Genomic DNA, 9438 nt, shown 5'->3' on the forward strand with positions numbered 1-9438 from the left:
CTGCGTTTCCCGTGGGGCGATGAGGCCTTCAAGGGGCTCCAAGGAGGGTGTCTGACTAACCATTCATGGCCAGGGTCCCCCAGCGGAGAACCAGCCCCAGGTAAACACACAGGCAGGGAGGTGCCCCGCCACCAGCACCCAGTGGGGAGGTTTCGCGGTAGCCGCTCCTAAAATCAGCGGCATCAGCAAACACTCAAGCACCCGCCACTTCCACTGCCCCCCACCAAGAGGACGGTCCACCTCCTGTACCTCCCTACCCACCCCCCATCTTCCCCCAAAGAGTTAACGAAGGAATCAGGTCTGTCCCCCTACAGCCAGACCTTGACATTCATTGTCTCATCCCACCCAAGGCAGACAGCAAACTGAGGTCTCAGGGGGCAGTGCTTGCTGGAGGCTGACCGGCGTCCAGAACCGCCTGAAGGACCCCTGCCTGGCGCTCCCGCCCCACCCCAGGCCCATGGAAAGTCCAGCAAAGAGAATCAGCCCAAGGAGAGTGCAGCCCACTGCCAAGGCCCCAGCAGGCGGTGGGAGGGAGACAGAGAGCTCCCTGCTAAGCAGAGAGCCAGCGGCTACTTTCCATGGAAAAAATGTCTTCAGACCCCCAGAGGCCGGGAGGCCCCAGCCCATGAGTCAAGGCTCTGCTGCAGCCACTGCTGAATCGCTTCCCAGACAGACAGCCTCGACCCTGGCCCCCCACCCCATCCTGAGCCAGGCTCTGTCCCCCTCCCATCCATCAGGGCTGGGTCACAGCGAGGGCCGCCTCCAGGCTAAGCCCCACCAGCAGGCGCCGTTGCCCCTAGCAGGCCCCTGGCCCTCTGCCTCGCCCCAGCACGGGCCCCAGTGAGAGCCCCCTGTCCTCCAGGACGTCTACCTCCCACTTGAAAAGTGGGCTGGTTTCGAGTGGGGGCTCCTCAGAGCCTACAGCGGGGCTGCTCGGGGGTGACCCTGGAGCCTGGCCTCAGGCCCTGGGCCCTTGTTTTCAGGCCTGGCACCAGTCAGCTGCCAGCAAACGCTGGTCGACTGGAATCTGAATCCTTCCAGGCAGACGCTCGCCCATCCTCGCTCTGTCACTGGGCTTCTCTGCTAGGTTTTATTTCAAGAAACATTTCTGAGTCAGAACGTGGAGATGACAGCTAAGCCAGGCCACCTGTGCAGACCTCCCTGGAGTGACCCCTCAGAGATGCCAGGGCTTGTGCCCGACAGGGCTTTATAAGTGGCAGGTGAGGCCCTTTCTGCCTGGGTGGCCCCCTGCCACTAGGGCTGGGAGGGGTCTGAGGCTGTGGCGACCGTGGCCCAGAGGCCTGGGCTCTGGCGGGGTGGGGAGAGTCCCCGGAGAAGGGGACTTAGTATCCTTGTGCAGTGAGGACCACGTCAGCTTCTGCCGTGTTCCAGGACTCCTGGCTCAGGGACCCGCCCTCTGGAGACCCCATCCGGAGGTGCTGGGACAAGCAGGGTCCTGAGGACAGGGGGGGACAGAGGTGGGCTGCCATCCTCCCTCCCACTCCAGGGCCCATATGGTAGCCAGGGGCTGGGGACACCGTGGTGGTCCCGGACAACCGGCCCCAGGCTACAGGGCTGACTCTGGACAGTGCGGGAGCCGGGGGGCACTCAAAGGGGGAGCCCTGAGGGCTGAGTCACCCCCGCAGCCCAGAGGGGACCCTCCCAGCGACGAGGCTGGAGGGGAAGCAGAGCAGGCCCGGCAACGCCGTGACGTTTCCGTCCGGGGCCAGCGGGCTCTTGGCAGGGTCGAGAGACAGTGAACTTTTCGGGAGGAGCCCAGTGGGCGCCCCTTCTCCCTCCCAGGCTGTGGGGCTGAGACCAGACAACCCAGGACACCCAAAGCAGGGGACCCCGTCTCCCCCACTTCTGCCTATCTCCTTGTGCAAAAGACCCCATGGGCCATCAGCTGGCCTGGCTTGAGGGCCAGGAGCCGGCCTGGGACCTATTTCATGTTGTGTGTGTCCCAGAACCAGCGGCGAGCTTCATATTTTCCCACTGACGTCACCCGGCATGGTTTGAATCTGAAGTGACTTCGAAACCCTCAGAGACATAATTGCAGTTGTCTTTGCAAAGTGAAATCAGATGGTTTTTCCAAACCTCCCCAGCCCCTGCCTCTTCCCCCACTCCCTCTCGCCCTCTCTCTTTTTTATTATGTTCCTTGGACCACGTCCAGGTGTTTCCTGCAATAGCAACCCTCCAAAAATTACAAAAAAAGAGCAAGCGCGCGGCTTCCTGCCGGCTCGGGTGGAAGTGGCGACGTGGCAGGGCGGGGGTGGCAGCCACAGCTTCAGGCCGGCAGGAGGCAACAGGCTCCAGCCAGGCCACAGGTCCGGACACCCGCAGGACGTGGCCGCAGGGCCACAGGGCGCTGGGGGCAGCCCCCATCCCCGGATGCGGGGCCCTGGCCCAGCCGTGGGCCGAGCGCAGGCCGTGGCCCGGGAAAGAGCGGGGCAGAGCGTCAAGACCAGGCTCTGGGCTCAGGCTGACCCGGGTGTGATCCCAGCTCAGTGGCTCATACACGTGGCCGTGGGAGAGCCACGTCTTCACAGCGGCTGGGCGCCTTAATGACAAGCAGCCTCTGTCCAGGGCTGGCATCTGGGACCACCTCACCTAGACCAGCTCACCTGGAGGCTGGTCCACAGGGCATATGGGAGGAGGGGCTTCGGAGCCTGGAAGGAGACCCAGCATCCCTCCTGGAAGGAGGCAAAGACGGGGAAGGTGTGTCGGGCGGGGATGCCCTTGGAGCAGCGGCCTGGCTAGACCCACCGCTGGGGCCCGAGGCACCTCTGGGAGAGCTGGCACATGAGGACCCCTGGAGGGGCTGTGAGGTAGGGCCAGGCCACCCCGCTCTCCTGGATGCCACCCGAGCCTTAGTGAGGGCAGCACAGAGGCAGCCCCTGAGCCGAGGGAGAAAGATCCAGATGCTGCTTTTGGAAGTCCCGCAACCCCACCCAGCCCCCAGCGCTCCCCCTTCCGAGACGACTCAGAGTCTGCACACAGACGCAGAGTCCAAAGTCTTACCAGGCAGCGTCCCCTCTGTCCTATGTGCCTCCAGGCTCAGAATGGGGTGGGGTGCACGGGGGGAGGCCATGCTGCCACCTCGGTCAGCAGGACCCCCCCCTCAGGGAGGGTCTCCCAACCTGAAAGAGTTTGGCTCTCCCCAGGACTGTAGGATGCCAGGTGCATGCCCGGTGGGCAGAGCTGGGAACCTGGACAGGGGAGCCCTCAGCAAAATGTCCCAGGGTCTGAGGATGTCCTACAGGGCCTGTTGGACACAAGCCTGCCTGCTGGGGGTCGTGACAGAAACGGGACGGGTGCCACCCCCACCGGCCTCAGGGCCAGTCAACAGGGAGACTGACACTGCCGCCCAGGGGCTCCGACCACCCTCAGCTTCCGCGATGCCCTGGAAGGACTCACAGAGCCCAGCCAAGCCGCTAAGTTAACGCTTATTACGGCGAAAGGACAGATAAAAACCAGCCAAGGGAAGGTCCGCGTGCGGCAGGTCCAGGAGATACCAGGCACCAGCCCCTCCTGGTGGACGTGTGATGTCATGGGTGAGGTTTGCGAGCCAGGGAAGCCCCCCTGAGCTTTGGCGCCCAGGTTCTCGTTTTGGGGGGGGGGTCATGTAGGCACGGCTGACTGCCCACGTGGGTGAACTTAGCCTACAGCCCTTGCAGAGGTCGAGCTGGTACCGTGGGCCCCTAGGCCCCCCATAAACCCCATCATTTCACAGACTCTCTGGCCTGGCCTGGGGTGCCCCAAGTAGACAGAGATGCTCTTATCAGCAGGACATCCCAAGGGCACAGAGGTCCCTGCCGGGAGCCGGGCCAGAGACGGACCTTTCTTGAATGTGCAGGGTGTGGGCAGCCCAGGTCTGCTGAGTTAACCTTTTATTGCACAGTGACCGTGACCCACCATGCACCATATTGGGAGGCAGTCCGCCCAGATGAGCCCAAGCTGGGGAGGCGAGGAGGAAAAGCATCCGGCAAAATTACAGCCCCTGCCAGACACATGGCAGGTGCGGGGGCAAGGATGGCACCGCCGTCACCTCCATCTTACAGGTGACGGAACGGAGGCTGGATGGGGGCACGGAGCCAGACTGTTCCGGAGCCCAAGTCCAAACCCAGTCTCACACGCAGCCGGCCCCTCAGCAGAGCGAGCTGGGCCCACGTCTCGGCGACCCTGCAACGGGATGGGCCTGGCTGCTGGACCAGCATCCTCTCCATCACCCAAGGGTTCTTCCCTCAACTCCAGTGACACGAGCACCCTGCACAGCGGTCCCTGCTAAACCCTCCAGGACCCCCGAGAAGAACGACCGGGACCACTTCAGTCTCAGAATGTGCAGCAAGCGTCTGTAAGGGCAGAGGGTGATGCTTAGCCCCCCAGAATGAAACCCCGAAGCTTGGATTCCAGACAACAGAGGAGGGAGGTTTGGGGAAAGGGAGGTCTTCCTGCTGCCCACCCCCATCACCCGGAACCACAGAGTGTCGATTCCAGATAAACCCCCTCTTTCTACAGAAAGGAAAGCTGACACCCCAGAAAGCAGAAGGGATGTGCCTCTGGCCACACGGAGCTGTTACAGCCCTCGGCCGCCCCACACTGGTCGCCTCTCCAGAGATGCCCCCGATGCAGGTTTAATCTTTTGATTCTTTGTAGAAACATTTTGGAAGATTCACATCTAAAGGTTTTTATGAACACGGCAGCTTTCCAGGCTGGTCCCTAGGAATAGCCATGGGTACGGGTGGCATCTGAGCAACCCTGCAAAGCAGCCTCGCCTGGGACCCCAACAGCAGCAAGAGACGTTTCCGTTAGACCTAAGGAAGACTACCCAAGCGGTAGCCAGGAGATCATACCTGGTTACAGACAAGTTCTGGGAACCCCCACCTGCACCTCCTTCCTGTAACACCTAAGTGAAGGTTCTGGAAGGCACAGGCACACACAGTGGCCTCATAAAACAGCAGTAGGACCAGATAATACTGTCCAATGGCCTGGCCAATACAGCTAAGATCTATGGCCCGCCTATTAGTAGCTAAACCTCTAGACCTTGGTGTTTGGAACTAAAAGATGGCAAAATATCAGCACTGGCCCAGGGGCAGAAAGAAGAGGATTAAACCAGCGGTTCCTTTAGGAGAACCTGGTGGCAGGTCATTGAAAGTCCTTGATTTCTTCAGACCCTACCTAGGCAACAAGGAATGAAATTAGAAGATTTTCTTTTCCCTACTTCGTACCCAAAGAACTCCTATTTTCCTTTCAGTGCCCAGCTCAAATGTCACCTCCTCTGGGAAGCCTTCCAGCCCCCTTCCCCCCTGGGTGCTCCCTCCTCTGAATTCCCACAGCACCTTGGGCGTGGCCTCCTCCTGGCCCAGATCAGCCCACATTGGCTCCCTGCATGCAGCCCCAAGAGAATGTTCTAGATTTTCACTCTCCAATATGCCAGCCACTGGCCACATGTGGCTTTTGAGAGCTTGAAGTGTGGCTTGTACAAGTGGGGATGATGTGCTGTAAGTGTGAAATATGTACCAAATCTCAGACTTGGTGCCCAAAAATGAGTGTAAAAGAGCTCATTAATAATGTTTCGATTGCCCACATGTTGAAATAATAATAGGTTGACACATTGGGTTAAATAAAATATATTGTTAAAATTCACGTGGTTCTTGATGTGGCCACTAGAAAATTTTCAGCCACACACGTTACATTCTATGGGACAGACTCTGCTCTCCCCTGAGCCAGCCCAGGGCCTGGCCCGTGCAGGTTTCCAGGCAGTGTTTGCTGAATGAGTGAACAAATGACTGGGTGCTCGGGGCCACACGCCATTGCCTTTGCCCTGGAGCCTCGGACTCACCCCAGCGTGACCCATGACCATCCTGTTAAAACACAGACGACATGTGAAGTTTAAACCATAGCTCCCTCCTCTGGAGTCTACACCCAACCCGTGCCCCAGGCAGTGTGCGCCTGGCCCTGTGCTGGGGTCTCGGGGCACGCTGGGGAGAAGATGGGGGGTGCACCCCGAGGGGAAGATGGGGAGCTCCAGTGAGTGTGCAGAGTCAGAGGTGTGCAAGCACGCCCTTGGCTGCACCTGCAGGCTCACAGCGGGCTGTGCAGGCAGCGGGGAGGCTGGGCGCCGGCCCTCTGCTCAGGCTAAGAGCCTGCCAGGCCGAGCTGGACAAGGAAGCGATATCCTTCCCTGGGTCTCTGCGGGCTGGCTCCTCACCGAGGCCCGGCCCGACCACGCCGTCTAGGTCGTCTCCCCAGCCATCTCCTCGGGCTCCCCACCTGCCCCACCGCTTGATTCCTCAGAGTGCTTAGCTGGGGCCAACGGCCCTGGTACCCAGATGCAGGCGCTCGACGCCCTGCCTGGGCTCCTGGCTCATCCCTAGTCTCCCTTCTCCTCGGTTCTCACTCTGAACTGGGAAGGTGCCCGCCTGAGGCTTTCTACAGGCTCCGGGGAAAAGCTGGGGGTGTAACACTGGGGTCCAAGATGGTCAAAATTCATAATCGCTTCTCACTTGACAAGGTCTGGCCACAGAGGGAGCTCCCACTGGACCTCCTCTGGGACCAGCTGGGGGCGGATGTCCCAGGCCCCTCCACTCTTCCACCGGAGATCTCCTGCATTCTGCATCCCCCTCCCTTTGGCAGGCAGCCACTGCACCCTCCCCGGCCCACTCTCCACCATGGGGTGTGAGATGATCGCTGCCTTTGCACCTGGTTGTGAAAGTTCGCTCTCTTTTTTTTTTTTCTGCTCTGTGTTTCCAGAACAGGATGTGGGAAAGAAAAGCATTTGGGGAAAAGGAGGGCCCCTCAGCCAAGATGAAATCAGAGATGCTGGTATGGGGCCCCTGGCTACTACCACCGTCTGGCACAGTCCATTTGGGCAGCTCTGCGGCCCCAGGCATGGGGGACAGAGCGCAGAGGGACAGCACCTGTCCATCACATAGCAGCACGCTGCTGGATGGGCACTGGGAGAGGGCGGGCTGGAGGCGGTTGCCAGGGAGACGTCAGGGCTTAGCCAATCAGCACCAGCCATCAGGCTTGGTGGTGGGGTGCACTCAGTGGGGCAATGCTGTCCTCTGGTGGTGGAAGGGGGAGCTGACAGCCCAGCCCCATCTCTGCCATCATGCCAGGTGGAGGCACCTGGTGATGTTTTCCCCTCATTCTAGGTACATTAAAGATACCCAGGTAGGCATGGGTTTCTCTAGGGGGGGAGGCCGAATACCTCCCTTTGTGATGAGTTTCACAACCATCCTGTACTCCAAGGAGGTTATTTTTATTGGAGTCACCCTCACCTCCTGCCCCACAAGTCAAGGAAAGCTGTTGGCAGGTAATAGAGAGACCACAAAATGCCTCTTTCCTTGAATCTGACTTAATTCGAAGTTACAATCCACAGAGTTCTGTGCACAAAGGCAGGCTTTATTGAACTTGCTCAATCAGTAAGTTATGCTGGTTTGGTAAACCCTAAAGTTGCAGAATAGAGGAACTTTCCGCTTGGAATAATTAGAGAGCGCCCCCCACTGTCGACCCAGAGAATTGCAACCCAGCTTTACAAGCTGTTGTAACTCGTGGAACAGAAGGGCCACAGCCTCTGTGAGTGGGGCGGCTGGAGGGGTAGGAGAGGGTGTCCAGGAACTGGTGGGATTTCTAGAGCCCTAAGAGGTCCTGGCGGGACCAACAGAAAGAAACCACCAAAGTCAGAGGGATGAGTAAGTGAAGTCAGCTAGCTCCAGACCTTTAAGCCAGCTGCCCTCTCACACATTCCAGCTCACCCATGGACACAGCTACACAGACGCAGTTCTATCAGGCTGGTAAGTGTACAGCCTCCACTCTCCTAAAGCTGTGGCAGAACCAACCCATCAGGCATCTGAATCCTTCTCAACACAGTGCCCCAGGCAGCCCCTGCTTTTGACTGGAAAGGGCAGGCAGCTGGCCCTGGAGATGAATGGCTCAGAACAGACCCTCAATCCACCTTCTATTTGCTCCTAACTCATTTGTTTGCTTTGTGGGTTTTGGGGGGTGTTTTTTTTGGTATATTTCTTATTTTTTTTAATTAAAATCTCACTTATCTGTTGCACCCAAAGTTCACTGGATTTGTACTCACTGGCAAATTCCTGGACCCTTTCCTTCAACTTGTCCCACCAGGGCCCTCTGAGACCTCAGGGCCCTCCAGCAACCCCGATATCTTGGTCCTCTACCCCCTGGGCAGCCTCCTGAGGCCCAGGGGAACCCCACCTCTACACCCACCTCCTGCCCCGTGACATTCTGCTCCAGAGCGGGGGAGATGATGCACGTGACTCCAGAACCCAGGGGCGGGGTGGCTGAGGCCCAGGACCGGGTTCCGGGGCTGCCACCACCAGCAGGGCCCTGAGACCCTGCCACGGAGGCTCTGAAGAGCCCACTTCCTGTTCCGTAAGGATGCTCTAATCTCCCCTCCCACGCCCACCTCATCCAACCCCAGACAAATCAGAAAACCTTGCCTCCCTATCGGGAAAGCACTCCCACCCCCTAGACCCCCTGGTCCTGGGACCTCTCCAGCCCAGGTCCTGCTGACCTAGAACATGAGCGGGGGGTGATCTACTGGAGGGCTGGAGTTTGAGCCCCAGGGGGTAACCTATGGTGTGGCCTGAGTGTCAAGCTGAGTCTCCTGCCCCCCTGCCATCCCTGGTGCGTTCACACGCACTGGGCCTGGAAGCCAGACCATGGGCCTGCCGGGTGGGCACCGGCTGTGAGATGGGACCGGTTTCCGCCCAGCAGCCCAACCCTCCCTCACCCAAGGCACATGGGCTGCTCCCCTATCGGCTGAGTTTGGGGCCTTTCAGACTGAAACACAAAAGCTGAGCTACTGCATGAAAACTTGTCCATGTGGTTCTGTAACTGGGGTCATGTCCATTCCCAGAGAGCTTTCATTGCTGGGGAAGGGGCTCAGGCACATACAACAGAGACCCCAGTTAGTGACCTTAGAGGGGTAGGAGGGAGGGGGGAGGGAGAGAGGTGAGGGAGAGCCCGTCAGCCTAGCAGCTCAGCTCTTCAGCCCCCTCCCATCACCAGACCCCAGCAACCCCCCATCATGCTCTCTCTCTCCATCTCTCTCTCCCTCCACCCCTCTCTCTCTCCCCCTCTCTCTCCTGAATATGGGATATTACACACAGGCTGGATATGGAATCTCTCTGGAAAAGCAACGTCCTTATTCACAACAGCTGGGCTGTCTCACAAGAGGTCTTCAGTAAACACACTGGTTTCCGTAAGTCAGTATTCAGGCCATGGATTGTGACATTTTTTATGTATATATGCTGCTTTAATTTTCTAAATAAACTTTTTTAATTTTAGAATCATATTAGATTTACTGGATTGTTGCAAAGATAGTACAGGGAGTTCCCATAGACCCCTCGCCCAGCTTTCCCTAATGCTAACTAACATCTTACATTCATATAGTACATTTGTCATAAC

Source organism: Balaenoptera borealis (assembly GCF_965194805.1).
Source record: "Balaenoptera borealis genome assembly, chromosome: 8".
Classification (NCBI taxonomy): Eukaryota; Metazoa; Chordata; class Mammalia; order Artiodactyla; family Balaenopteridae; genus Balaenoptera; species Balaenoptera borealis.